Source organism: Sparus aurata, chromosome 24 (genome assembly GCF_900880675.1).
Source record: "Sparus aurata chromosome 24, fSpaAur1.1, whole genome shotgun sequence".
In the NCBI taxonomy this organism is placed as follows: domain Eukaryota; kingdom Metazoa; phylum Chordata; class Actinopteri; order Spariformes; family Sparidae; genus Sparus; species Sparus aurata.
Window position 1 is genome coordinate 22,263,582 of NC_044210.1, and position 15,216 is coordinate 22,278,797.

Sequence of the window (15,216 nt, forward strand, 5' to 3'; positions counted from 1 at the left end):
TTGTCTTTGTGTAACAAAATGAGCAGTTTTGAAGAAGAAAATGAAAATGCAATCTGGATGATTTATTACTAATTTTATTTATGAGTCAAAAATGCAGCTCTGACTTTGAAATGAGAAAGCATTTCGGCTAATGCATTTTAATTTTCAAGTTTGACATTTCAATTGAATTTTGGTACCTATTTGCTGGGCCATCTTTTGAAAATTATATCTTAAATGTCCTTTTCCGTAACATTTGAATTAAGTTACATAACAAGCAGTCTTGAAGAAGAAAATGAAAATGCAATTTGGATGATTTATTACAAATTTTATTTATGAGTCAAAAAATGCAGCTACATTCTTAAAATGAAAAAGCATTTATGTAAATGCATTTTAATTTGAATTATGGTACAAAATCGCTTCCATAATATTCATGTAGACATGACTTGAAATACTGAAAGTCTGAGTCTCAAAATGCTCCACGTAACTTTAGACGTATTTGTAACACTTTATTATTTGTTGCATATTTAATAAATATTGTAAAACAGTAAAATGTTCTGCCTTCAGTTCATATCTTTGTCTCAAGTGTTTGAAATATATTTAAGAGACCAGAAAATAAATTCTTTATTTTTATATATTTTATATCTAATCAGCCGATATATCAGTTATCAGAGTTTTTACTCTTCATATGGGTTTGGGTACCGGCCCCATGAGGTCCGGATGGGTCGGGCCCTTGTAACGTCAGATATAACACACAGCCCTTCCTCTCCTCAGCAGCAGGGTCAGATTTCAGCAGGAGGTGAGTCACTGCTGTTTGTCCACAGGAGGAACACTGTCCTGTCAGAGTTGTTTAGGGACGGACATGAAGAAATGTGAACCTGTCCTTTAATACTAATCCTGCTCTGACCTCCATCATCACTCTGAGAACATGAAGACCATCAGGACAACTGGTCAGACTGGATTTAATGAGGACAGACATCAACAGAGAGAGACAGGACAACAACTTACTGTCTGTCTGACACATGTTGTTGGGAAGATTACTTTGGAAATGTAGTTGGTGACAATTACAAGTTACCCTGTTGAATATGTAATAGTAGAGTAACTATTTCAATTACTTTCTCAAAGTAATGTAACTAATTACATTTGATTACATTATGATTACTTTTCTTAATTTTGAATGAAATCTCTCAACTGTTAACCATTTTCACATTTTAAGACCTATAGTGTGATAAGCCTTTCAGTTCAAAGGTTTAACCATATATTATGAGTCTGACCTTCGGCCTGTACTGAAGGAGGATCACTTCCTCACTAAATGGAGCGACAACGGGCTGATTTCAGCCAAGAGGAGCAGGTTGTTTTAATGGAGAGAGTATGAGCGATACAAAAAAGCCTGATCACAGCCTGAAGCAACAGTGTTGCTGCAAATATGACAAGAGGAGGCTGATTTTAATTTCTGACAGCTCTACATTGAGCTGCTTTTAAATATGAAGCTTTAGAGTAACAACAACTGTTGTTTTAAACTGTGTTTTATATTGTTTTCATATATTTCACTGATCGCAATTATAAAATGCCAGTGTGTGTTTTATTGAAAGCGAGGCTGGTGTGCGTATGAAAATAGGTTACAGTGGGTTTTTTAGGTGCTGTAGCTACAAGCAAATCTCATGTTGTCTCTGTACAAAGACCTTTTTAAATGTGAGAAAACAGAGAAGACCTACTCAAGATTTGCGTTTGGGCAACACATAACAGGCGAAACAATTAATTTATTCATGGCCACATTAAGTTAAATTATCTGTCCTGCTGCGAGCGCACAACTTCTTTCAGTGGTGACTGACTGTATATAAAGTAAACAGGCTATAGCCTAATAAATGACCTCCTGACGCGAGTCGGATCATCAGCTGAGCAGCGTTTCCCCTCAGCTGAACATCTGTAGAGACGCTCAGAGAGAAAGTAACCAGCAGCGGATCAGCGCGATCTCTCCCTCCGTACAAATGTTCTGATCCAGCTCCACTGGACTTTCAAAGTAAAGGTGACGCCAGCTGTAAATGAGTTAAATAGTGAAACAGTTGATTTTATGATTAAACTCTGAACAGAACCTGGTCATACAGGGGAGCCTGGCTTCTGTCTGTATGAAGTGTTTTTTGTATTTCCAGCCCAGGAACATCTTGTGTGCCGCCGACATTGTTGCTGCTGAGTCTGACTGCCACCGTACGGTTTGTTGGTTGAGTCGAATGGCACATGACCAGACAGAGCCAATCACAAGCGTCAGTTTTGGAAGGAGGATGTTGATATGAAAAAAACTAAAAACAAACATGAATCCAGGGGGGCGAAAAACTATTTGATAAATCTGAGCTTTTTCAAATGTAACTTAAGTTGTAATCATTGAAATTTCCAAAAGCAACTATAATTTAATTACATATTTTCTCCCAGTAATGTAACAGATTACAATTACGTTAATGTTGTAATTAAATTACGTAACGTTGTTACATGTAATTCGTTACTCCACAACACTGCTGACACATGTGCTTGTTTGAAACTAATGATCTCATCCTTTGACTGATCACTCTTGATAATATAGGTAACAACATCAGGAATAAACCTTCAGAGAATATTGGACCAAACTAATTCAATAAAGTGAAATGAAGAGTTGAAGACTGGTTCTATTGGGCAGCTTTCTAAAGTGAGAAGATACATTTAAGTGAAGAAGAACGAAGCTGAAAATAAACATCAGGTTCCAAAAAACATCTTTCTCCACAGTTAAAACATGAATCAGTCACATATTAATGTTATTAACAGCTCACCTCTTTACAGCAGGAGCTGGTTGATCTTTAAAAACAATGCCACGACCCATTGAGTCGTCACTCTTGAAGGACACACAGCTGGGCTCAGGTGCAAGTCCAGGTCCTGGTCCAGGCTCAGGTCCTGGTCCTGGTCCTGGTCCAGGTCCAGGTCCAGGTCCAGGTCCAGGTCCATGTTCAGGTCCAGGTCCAGGTCCAGGTCCAGTGGTTTTAGAGGGAGGGCCTCCCTCCTCTCTGTCCTCACACTGATTCATGCTGCTCATCTCACACACACTTTCATCTGGAGAGGAAACACAAATCATTCATCTGCACATCAACTGAAATCAGCCTTTGGGTCAGAAACACTCTTGAAGGACAAAATGTCTGAAAGTCGACTTCCTCTTCTAACATTTAAACTCAGAGCACATTATTCCACAACTCACTGACTCTATTAATACATATTTCACTAAATGGCTGCTGCAGGACATCAAACCAAAACCAAATCATGTCATTAAATCATTTGTATTCTGTTTTTTACTGTTCTCTACTAATAAAGTCGCTCACAGCAGTGACGTGAAATCTGGAGACAAATGTGAAAATGTCTTCTGACAGAAAAGAGACAGTGGACTGATCCAGGACCTGTCTTCACTGATCTGCAGGAAGGACAGTGATGTCATCAGTCTGAGGTTTATTTCAAAATAAAAGACTTCTGTCACACAGTAACACCAGTGACTCCAGAGGACGATCTCTCATCATATGTTTTATAATATTTATTTCTAAGTGAACATTATGACATTTTAAAGGGTATAAAAACAGTCCCTGTCCTTCTGTACATGACTGTGGAGACTTTCTGTGGAGCTTGGAGTGTTAAATAACTGATTAAACACAAATACTGACAAGTTGATTTAACCAAGAGGCAGAAATTGTTCTAATAACCTGTTGTGTTATTATAAAATATGAAAGTCTCAGGTGTGTTCAGGTGGGTTTTGTCTGTAGAGGTTATGACGTCTCTCACTGACGTCACGTCTCCTGTCAGAACATCAGCTGCTGGACTTGGATCAGTCCACTAGATGACGTCATGACGCTGTGGTGGAGTCAACACACACGTTTCTCTGATATCTTTTAATCTAAAAGAGTCAATCTGGTCATCTGTTGTTTATTTAAAACATTTATCTGCAAAGTCAAAATGAGAATCTCTTCCTCTGAGAAGTAATCAGGAGCAGAAGTACTCAAGTAACGTAACGGGCACTTTAAGTACTGACACTGAGAGCCGACGTGTTCCTGCTGACTGCTGCTCAGTGATGAAGTTATATTTGTATTCATTAAATAAAGCTTCAGACTCCTGGATGTCCTCTTACTGCCTCCTCATCAGTCCTGGACTGTAAATACAACCACAGATTATTCACCGACACCAACAGCTGCTCTGCAGCCGCGTTTAGTGCGTCAGACAGCGGGAGAGCGGCGGCTCGTCTCGGCCTCCTCCACAGGCTGATTCAGGCAGGAGAAGCTGCCTTCAGTCATCAGTAAGTGGAGCTACACAGTGACAACCACTCTGTGTTCACACACCGACCAACTAATCTCAGATCATCAGTCTATCCTACTGAGGACAAGATAACAAACCTTCATGTGAACAAACAGGTCCACTTGGTTTGTTGGCACCAGTTCTTTAGGTCCAAATGGAGACGGGTCAGAACCAGGTGACAGCAGACAGGCGGAGTGAGCTGGAGTCTAACTGGACAAACAGATGTGCATCAATCCTGCTCTGGTTCAATGATTGTGTCAGTGCAGTGATCATCTCTGATCTATTCACAGTGTTGTGTTACTGTACAACAACATGACAACAGTCTTTATACTGTACGTACCATCACAGTTAAACCTATTCAGAGACACAACAAACCTACAGTGACTGTGACAATAAAACAGCAGCTCAGGTTTTATACAGGTGAATATGTGACATGATGACCTCATGAAGACACAAGTATTTAGATGTTGCTGTTTAAATCCATCACATCAGAGTCTAAATGATGCTGTCACATATTTATATGACAGCTGTGTGGAAAGTTTGATGGAAAGAATCAGTTTTCATGAGAAAGAACTTTTGTGGAGTTCAAACAAAATGGCGACCTGTTCTCAGTTAGTGTTTGAGTGACAGTTTCAGGAAGTGTTTAAACAAAGAGAGGCTGGAATAGTTTCATGTTCTCTGCCCTCCACATCTGATGACAAGATAACAAACAGGTCGACTTGGTTTGTTGGCACAAATTCACTTCTCACTTTAGTTGTTTTCACAGTGACGGTCGACTCAAAGACTCAAAAACAACACTGTCCTTTCTTCATTTGTTTCTCGGATTTTCAGGAAAAGAAAATACAACTAAAACTAGTATTAAACTGATGGACCGTGTAAAAGCCTTCAGCTGCACTGTAAATACTTTGTGAGTCAGGAAGTTTTTAACTAGAAATCTACCAGAATGAATGTTCTTTTAACATTTTGAAGGTATCTAATAAAAATATTTGTACATTTGTTCAGTCAGAGACACAAACTTGAGTTCAGAGGGTTGGATTTTTCTGTTTATAATGAAAACAGGAGTAAAAATACTTATTTTCCTGACAATTATGAGTTTATGTTGTTGACTTATTAGACTCAGTAGTGAACTGGCTGCTTTTCCATCTCCAGCTGAAGCTACAGGCTGTCAGACTGTCACCTCTGAGCTACAGAGTGCTGTTAGGAGACAGGACGGACACACAGAGACGTCTTTGACAGGACGTCAACACTGCTGTTCTTCACTCTGCTCAGAATGTTAGCTGGTTAGCTGAATGTTAGCTGGTTAGCTGAATGTTAGCCGGTTAGCTGAATGTTAGCTGGTTAGCTGAATGTTAGCTTGTTAGCTGAATGTTAGCTGGTTAGCTGAATGTTACTGTAAAGTTAAATCATATCTTACCTTTAAAGGACTGAAAGCAGCAGCTGAGAGTAAACACAGTCCGTCCTCAGCTGCTGACGGTCTCTAAGGTGAGCTTCATCACAGGAGGAGGAGCCCAGGTGAGCTCTCACACTCTGTGTACACGCCCTGATGCCTGCTGGTTCCTAGTGCTCAACCCTGTGCTGCCTTCCCCTCCACATCAATAACAGTCCTGACTGTTGTGAAACACATCAGACCTCAGATCAGACTGAACTCACCTTCTTATCAGTGTCATCATTCAAAGCACCAGGACAAACCACAGCTTCTCTCTGCCTGCTCATACAGGCAGCCATCTTGGCTCAAAGACCAGGCAGTTTCCCAGCTGATGTTTGTGTGTGAAAGCAGTACAGGCCTTAAAGTAACTTCATGTTGTCATATATATAATATTTATCATGTATTGTTCATTTGTGCTGAAACTGAAGTGAAACAGTGAAGATAAAGCAGCAGTCTGATGAAAATCAACAGGTGGAGGAAACTGGCCGTCCTTTCCTTTGCAGGGATAGCAGCTCGGTGCTAACTTGTTCTTTGGATTGTGTAGTTAGCTGGTCAGCTCTGCGTCGCAGCTCTGCCGCTGACTGATCTGGAATACTAGCAGGATCTCGCATCGCTGCTGTGAGGAGAAGTTCTCTGAGTTTTGACGACCTGGTCAGTCACATTTTTTAAATCCACAAATCCCCCCTTAGGTGTCAGGATGTTGCTTCACATGTGATCCTGAGAGCACACATCTACTTGTATAATCCAGAGTTTTAAGGAGTTCATCTGTCAGTTCATTAATATTGGTAACATCTGGGCAGTTCAGTAACCAGCTGGGCATCGGCTTAGTCTCCATCTTGGCTCAGCAAGAATCATGAACAGAACATCAAGATCAGAAGTTACACAAAGAAAAGGAAAACCCAGATAAACACTATAATTATGACACTGAACTCACTAAATACCTGTTTCTCAGTTAATCTCTGGGTTAGTGAGAACAGGAAAGTTAGTGATATCAGTTTGTTAGGGTGAGATGCAGAGAGTGGCACCTACAATGATAGAGTCATTTCTGGAGTGTCCAACAGTGTTTGTGTTCACTCCTTGGATTACAATGCTCATTAAGTGGTAGTCAGACTTATTTTGGCAGATTTTAAATTTGGTCCTTCAGGCAGGTTTTGCTGCTGAAGGGCGTCACAAATGTGTCAGGGGCAGGACAGCTGTTATCACTGTCATGGAGGTGCAGAGAGGAGGCGGGGCACTCCTGGACTGATCTGGTCTCCCTTTCAGAGGGATGGGCACTGATGAAGGTGTCATGCATCAGAGACTGGGAACAGTGGCTAGAATATCTTCTGGGGAAAAACTACCTGTGACCTCACTGTGTGTTTCAGAAAGATGGAAGTCATGTAACTTATCTCTGTGTCTGGATGGAGGTTGAGGAGCTGACTTCATTCCCAAGGACTAAGGAGGTCAGTCAGGAAGTGTTCACATGGTCTGAGTGGAGAGGGAGTTAACCTTCCATCAAGGGAGGAGTGTGAACCAGAGGAACCAGAATCACATCGGCTCAACGACTGTGGTGGGGAAAGACGTTCTGACCCAAAGCCTTAACAACTCCTTTATGTGTGTATTAGAGTCCATTTTGAAATCCACAATGAACGACTTCATCTGCTGGTCCCAACACTGCTCTGAATCTTTGAATCTGCTCTTCATTTCTGTGATGTGATGTCGTCGTCTTATCGTCCTTTATTGATTTCATTCTTTTATTCATCTCTTTATTTGCATTACCTTTTTCTGTTCAGTGTTTATTCTGTAATGTTCTTGATTCTGCTTGATTGTCAGAGCACTTTGTAAACTCTGTGTTTAAAGCTGCTGTATAAATAAAGTTTATTGTAGTAAAAATCATATATTTGTGTGAAGCCTCAGCTTTAAGTATTTCTTTTAAGTATTCTGCAGAACTTCGGCACCTTTTCAGGTTAAAAATTAAATTTGGGGAAAAGTGAGTGTTTTCCCATTAATACTGCAGCACGTCATCTTCAACAGTCAGATTCACCTTTTCAATTTATTCCATCTGGGTTTAAATACTGAGGTATTAACGTGACTCGTTCTTTATCGAGCCTTGTATCTGCTAATTTCACTCCCCTTATCTCAAAGACAGGACTGTTGTTCTTTCACTCTGCTCAGAATGTTAGCCTGTTAACTGAATGTTAGCTGGTTAGCTGGATGTTAGCCTGTTAGCTGAATGTTAGCTGGTTAGCTGGATGTTAGCCTGTTAGCTGGATGTTAGCTGGTTAGCTGGATGTTAGCCTGTTAGCTGGATGTTAGCCTGTTAGCTGGATGTTAGCTGGTTAGCTGGATGTTAGCCTGTTAGCTGAATGTTAGCCTGTTAGCTGAATGTTAGCTGGTTAGCTGGATGTTAGCCTGTTAGCTGAATGTTAGCTGGTTAGCTGGATGTTAGCCTGTTAGCTGGATGTTAGCTGGTTAGTTGGATGTTAGCCTGTTAGCTGAATGTTAGCTGGTTAGCTGGATGTTAGCCTGTTAGCTGGATGTTAGCTGGTTAGCTGGATGTTAGCCTGTTAGCTGGATGTTAGCCTGTTAGCTGGATGTTAGCTGGTTAGCTGGATGTTAGCCTGTTAGCTGGATGTTAGCTGGTTAGCTGAATGTTAGCTGGTTAGCTGAATGTTAGCTGGTTAGCTGAATGTTATTGTAAAGTTAAATCATATCTTACCTTTAAAGGACTGACAGCAGCAGCTGAGAGTAAACACAGTCCGTCCTCAGCTGCTGACGGTCTCTCAGGTGAGCTTCATCACAGGAGGAGGAGCCCAGGTGAGCTCTCACATATCTCTCATATCTTATATCTTATTGTGACTGTGGAGATGTTATAGACTCGTTTTACTTCATGTACATAAATGGACCAAGATGAACAGATTCAGATCAGGCTGTGATCCGTGTAAAGTCTAGTTAAACGTTTGAATAAAGAGCTAGTTTATGATTATTATCCTTATGATGATTATATTTTTTGCTGTATTAGAACTCTTTGGTGTGTTTCACATTTCATCGTGTTTTAGGGAGCAAACAGAGAAGCTTTGTCACTCTCCGAGGTCAGAACAACATTTGGGAGTATGGCTATAATATATAATAATAAATAATAAATAATAAATAGCCGATTTGTCAGTCCTGATGTCACTTTTTGTAAATCTTTGCATCCCTGTGTTAATGTGATCTTGAGTTTATCTTTTCTCTTGCTTCGAGGAGGAGGAGGAGGATGAAGAAGGACACGAGGCTGCAGAGAGGATGGAGAGGCTCTTCTCTGCTCCAGACAACAATCCTGACATTATTTCGGTAATTTAGTTAATTTATGAGTTATTTTTTAAATTATTTGTTCATAATTGTTCATTTTATATAATTCATGAAATAAAATATTGTTCTATTGTTACACGTTGTCTATTCCATTCAGTATTCACAGCATAAGTACAATTTATAACAGCAAACGGCATCAAGTGCTACTTTTCAGGGACAACAAGGGATTGAATGTTTTCTTTTATTATTAAGGTCTTAACATTTACAACTATTTACAAAATTACAGCATAAATAACTAATTACAATTTATTATTCACTATTAACAAAAACAATTATGATTAAAAACAATATTAAAACAGTTAGAGATGATGTACAGTAACAGGCTGATGTGCTGCTGGGCTGGATGGTGTCAGTGGGACATCATCTGGGTCGGTACTCAGGGTGTTTGGGGGTCCAGTCTCCTCTGTCCACCACATCCTCCATCTACTGGGTCTGCAGTTCTGACTCCATCCACGGTTGGTCACTGGTCACTGAGAATGTTTTAAGAAAGAGGCAAGAATTATAATTTCATACTCTAATTATAATAATAATAATCGTAATAAATTACAGCAAACTAAGCTATCTACCAAACATTTTAAATACAACGCCTTTAAAATCTAAATAAAACCATATGTGGCGATCAGCAGTTTATATGTGAGCATTAACGTCATGTATCTGTATGTTAATGAGCCCAAACTGTTAGTTAGCTAATAATGATAATATTGATAACATTATGTGGGATCAATAACAGGTTTACCTCTCCACGGTCCTCTCAGCAGGAGATAAACCAGAGCCGCTTCTACTCTTCCTCCACAAGCACGAGGATTAAAAAAGAATCAGGAATTCCTGAAGCTCAAACAGATCTGACAGTCAAACTTTACTCTTCTTGTTACTTTCGCGGACCTGAGCTGCAGAAATAGTGACGTGCGGGTCGGGGCGGGAACATCTGGTGACGCAACCAGGAAATGCTGCGAAGGGTAGACTGTCCAATTTCACAGCAGGCTGACGAGGCCTGCAGGTCTCTCTGAAGGACCCTGCCTTTGCTGGCGGCGAAGGATGCTGCCCCTGAATTTGGGCACAGCCTCTGTGTACACGCCCTGATGCCTGCTGGGTCCTAGTGCTCAACCCTGTGCTTAAAGCTTGCTGGTTGACATTATGAAAGTCTCAGTGTTGTAAAAAGTCTTTCACTTTGTCCACATCTCAAACTTTGCTGTGTCGGGTCTTTTATGGAGTCGGTTCTGGAAAGTTCTTCAGAAACCTGAATATCAAAGGCAAAGATACAAAACTGTGAATCTGATGTGTTTTTCAGGAAGAATAGAAACTATTTAAAGCATTTATTTGATCCATCCATCGCTCAGACTTACAGAAATATCAACTCTTTTCATTCCTACAATATATTTCATGTCTTAACTGTCATTAACTCCACTAAAGTCCAACAACGTTGAGGTTCTTGTACTGGAACATTTCCACGTTGTGCTCCTTTAAACTTGCAGTCAGTGACATTATTGAAGAAGGCAGATAAAGATAGAATGTTTTCCTTGTTGTGCAGGGTCAGGGTTGTTACGTGGGGTTCCACTGCGCCCACGCTGCAGGAAACGCCCAGCTGAAGCTGCACGACTGGGGGGTGGACTTCACCTGCTGGTGCTCCTACAAGGTGAGCTGACAGGAAGAGTCCTCCACATGTCATTCATATGAGAGTTCAGGTATACAGTGTGTATATGACTGACCATTGTCTGCTCTCACTGTCTGAACTCAGCTGCTGCAGCTCCACTCTCACTGGGTTTAATGGGGCCATCTTTGCTTCTGCTATCTACTTCTTCCATAGAAATCTGTGCTGCAGGTCCAAACTCTTCCTTCACTGATGTTCTGAAAATAACACCTTTCATACTTTTCACTGGCCGTCACATGAAGTAGTTTTATTTCACAGCTGGATGTTTGTACTGTGTTGACTTCAAGCTTCTCTTTCTTTGTTTGAGCCGCTCAGAAATGAGGAGCAGAACAGGAGAGGTGCATGATGGGAGTCTGAGTCCAGCAGCAGCAGAACAGGAAGTCAGCAGCAGGTTCTGCAGCAGTGAAACAGTCAGAAGCAGCTGTGACGTCACGTCTCTCCTGTCGTCTGCACAGTAACTGAAGTCGTTAATGAAGAGAGGAAGTACGAAGGAAGAGAAAAGAGGAACATTACATCATCATCACTGATCACTGTTTGGAACCTGGAGAGGAACTGAGTACTTTTACTCAACTACTGTACCTGTGCAGGTGAGTTTGTTCAGTCAGGATTCACACACACACACACACACACACACACAGAGCTGGATCCCTTAAACAGCCATGATTAGCGAGTGTGTAAATGAAAGGAGGAACCTGGATGAGGATGAGAACATGAAGGAACTTGAAGGAATGATGGAGCTCAGTGTCTCTGGTTCTGACTGAATGTGGACCTTGAACAGATCCGTGTGTGCAGCGGCTGCAGAGGTGACAGTAGAACCGTCTGTTCAGGTTTGGAGGCAGCTTGCATCGTTCTGTCTGGACAGTAGTTCTCTTTTAAACCACGTGTCCTTTCCTGTTTGTTTGAATCAATGCTATATCTGTTTTTATTGGAGCTCAAATATTCCATACGTGAACTATTTACATTCATCAGACAGATGGAAACAGAAGTCTGGATCTTATTTGAGTGCAGCAGTTCAGTTTCTGTTTCTGCTGCTTTCAAATCACATGATTTGTGTTGAGAAATTGTATCCTGGGGGAATCTGCATGACATGAACCTCTGGACTCACAGTCCGCTCTGTACATTGTAATGTGTGCATTGTGACACATTTAATATAGGAGGTATTATTTTTCTGAACATATTTGAATCTTCCTGCATTTCCTTCTTCAGAGGGAAACATGCTGCAGATCAGGAGCTGCTTTTGTCTGGTTCTCCTGCAGAACTTCATGCCCTCAACATCACCCTGTTGAATCAGATCCTTTAAATAAGCTGTTTCACTCTGTCAACAGACAACATGCATGTTTTCATACTGACTTCATGTCTGCTGTCATGAAATCACCAAGGTGTGAAGAAGACAGACTGCAGGAGAGAAAAAGGTGAGGACAGGTGAGAGGTGGTGTGGTTCATTGGTCCTGCAGACTGAAGCTTCATCCCTCCACTGATTCAGGATCTGAAGTGGCTCCAGAACAGTCCAGGCCTTCACAATGTGTCTCTGAAGCATCAGCTGGTGTTCACAGCAGTATTATTGTCCTCACATCCATCAAGCTGCTAGAGGAGGGATGTTGCTGTTTCATTAAAGCAGCTGCTGATCTTTTTCACATCCTGCATTGTTATTGTGCCTTTAAGAAGCACAATCTGGTTCCTTTGTGGAGGAAGAAGTGGAGCATGTTGCTGCTGCTGCTGCTGAGGGCTTTTCTTCTTCTTCTTCCACTGTTTTCTGCCTTCTTTCTCCAGCCTTTATTTCCATCATTGTTGTCTGTATGTTTCATCAGGAGGACGCTCTGCTTAGTGGCACAGAAACATTGAGGGAAACTTCCCGTCCCCGAGTCATCATCACCACGGACGAGGAAGATGCTGCGTGTGTCTGATGGCCTGGATGAAGAGCAGACGGAGGAACTGAGGGAAGCCTTCATGTTCCTTTTTAGTCTGCAGGAAGATTATGAAGCATTCAGTAAAGAAATGATGGACACGAGGCAGATGCAGCTGTTTTCTGCTTCTGACAGAAGTGACAGAAAGGAATAAAGTGTTCTGGTGTCAGTGGCTCAGACATCACTTCAGTCTCTGATCTGCTTCCTGCAGCTGATAGAACTGAGTGGACCACAGTGTGTGTGTGTGTGTGTGTGTGTGTGTGTGTGTGTGTGGCAGCATGACACAATCATGGACTCACAGTCAGAAAGAGTTCAAAACAGGAAAGTCTATCAAATGCATGAAGCTTTTTCATAGCTGCGTGTGTTTAATACAGTATGAAGTGTTGAGCTGACGTCACTGTTCCAGTTACACACTGAACCTCAGACAGAAGGTGTGTGTGCAGCTGTGAGGGCTCATCAACATGGAAACATCATTATTTTATTCACAAGATGAGAGCAGAATGTATTTCCATATGATGTATTCTCACTGTTATCATGTGGGCTGGTGTTGACCAACAGAAACATGTTGCAGCAGACCTGATGCTGATAGAAATGATGATGAAAGCAGCTCCATATAAAAGCTGTTTATTGAACTAGAAGCTGAAGCAGAGACGTAACATATCAGCACACAGATGATCAAACACCTGAAACATTGAACTGATCATCAGCTCTCTGTGTGTTGTGATCAACTCCAGCTAACAGCTCAAGTTGGACTTGGATCCTTATTCTACATGCCATCAATACGTCACTCTGTCCGGAGGGAGGCGCTGCAGTGACGTCTGATGTGCTGCCTGGTGTCCGCCACCAGAGGGCGCCTGCGCAGTGGGCGGAGTCAAACAGTTAGCACAGCGAGCCACTCCCCGATCTGCGTGCTGCAGCCAGGAGGCTTCAGGTTGAATCCAGCTGAGCTCTGCTGGACTGCAGGGCGCTGCTGTGAAGTTTGACCCTCTGTACTACCCGTAGACGTGACCAAACATGGCTGAGCTCGTTGAAATTCCATTCATGTTTGAGGCAAATCAACAAGGAAGGTGATGATTTTTTTCTTACAAAAGGTACAAAATGAGCATTTACACACAATTATAATCAGCTGGTTAACTAACAATGACTAAAACTGTTACATGTCCAGCAGGGGTGGTTCTAGGGGGGGGGCCAACAGGGGCCAGTGCCCCCGTACCTCTGAGTCTGGACCCCCCTGTGGCCCCCCCGACAGGGAGTCTGCATCAATAATACAATGACAGATTTCTTGCAATGATTTTGTTTTGAGGGGAAAGTGTCTCAGCAGTTTACTACCCAATCAAAAATGTTGAAATTGTAAACACTGTTTTGTCAGAATGAGGAATTTATCTTTTTATTTCTTTTTTCCGGGTTGTATGTGCCCCCTAACAAAAAAGCCGGCCCCAACCTGGCCCCCCTATTAAAACTGGTCTAGAACCGCCACCAGTCATAAAGCAGCAGCAGCAGGAACACGAGTTCAGACAAACAGCTGGTTGATTCAGTTTACAGAGAAATAACTGAAGAGGTTCAACATGTCAGTGAAATGTAGATTTCTGGGATCAGAATAATTATTTCTAACAGCAGCACAAACTCCATCCTCACAAAGCACGTAGTGATGAAATCAACTGTCCAATCAGAAGCTTCCAGTCGTCTCTTCTCTACTGATGTGTGTGTTAGTTTAGTTCTTTGTGTTTAAATCAGATGTAGCAGCAGAGTGTTGTTAGGGTCGAGCACATGTTAACACTTTTCATTTCAAACAGCAGAGTGGAACTATAAAGCAGCAGAATATGGTTCCTAACAAAGTCCTGGAGTCAATCAAACCTGCTTTATTTCCTCACTGGCTGTTTGAGATTCTGACACAAAGAGTTTAATTTGTCCCTGAGTAAATGCAGACTGGCTGCACAGCTGCACTCACTTACTTTCAATCAGTGCTCATTAGCTAGCGTTGCTAAGCTAGCAGGGAACAGGCTCGTCAGATGTCTTGATTTGAAGCGTTCTTGCCGCTCAGTTTAACATGATGTGAGTCCAAATGTGCAGTAAAAGCTTCATTTCACTCCGAGTGCATCATTCTTCACTGAAACGGTTTGTTGACGGCACAAGACAGCTGAGCTAACAAGCTAATGCTAGCTAGCTGTCAGTTAGCTCCCGGACAGCAGTGTTAGCTGGTTACTGTCGCTGGATCCAGACAGCCGGTGAAAACATGAAGCACTGACTTTATTTATCTGCTGCTCACATGAAGCGTTTAACCGTCAGAATGTTGGCGGACACACACAGAGCTGCTAGCTGAGCAGACCGGAAGTGTGACGTCTCGACCTCTGATTGGGCAAACGGGCTCGACTCGATTCAAAGGAGCTTTATTGACTAAACAAGCATTGACAGACAGGCAGCGTGTTGAGCAGGTTATTTTCACACAAAGCGTTTTAATGTGAGGATAGTCTCAGTAACTGCAGGTTTATAAACACTCAGCAGCTTTCACTCTTTGATTTGAAGCTTTCTAAACTCAAACACACTGCAGAGGACAACAGACAACCCTTAGAATCAGGGCCGTAGCCAGGATTTTTGAAATACCGAGGTCCGGGTCCGAGGTCCTCCACCCCCCCCCC

The 15,216-nt window shown here is 42.0% G+C and overlaps 1 long non-coding RNA gene across 1 annotated transcript; it reads right to left on the reverse strand.

Annotated features, from left to right (window-relative positions):
* Positions 1–9,356: 9,356 nt before the first annotated feature.
* Positions 9,357–10,643, reverse strand: LOC115576712 (uncharacterized). The gene is made up of 3 exons (XR_003982920.1): positions 10,372–10,643; positions 9,765–10,265; positions 9,357–9,498 (listed from the first exon to the last, which is right to left on the reverse strand). It is a non-coding gene; the product is annotated as an uncharacterized LOC115576712 (long non-coding RNA).
* Between the last annotated feature and the right edge of the window lie 4,573 nt (positions 10,644–15,216).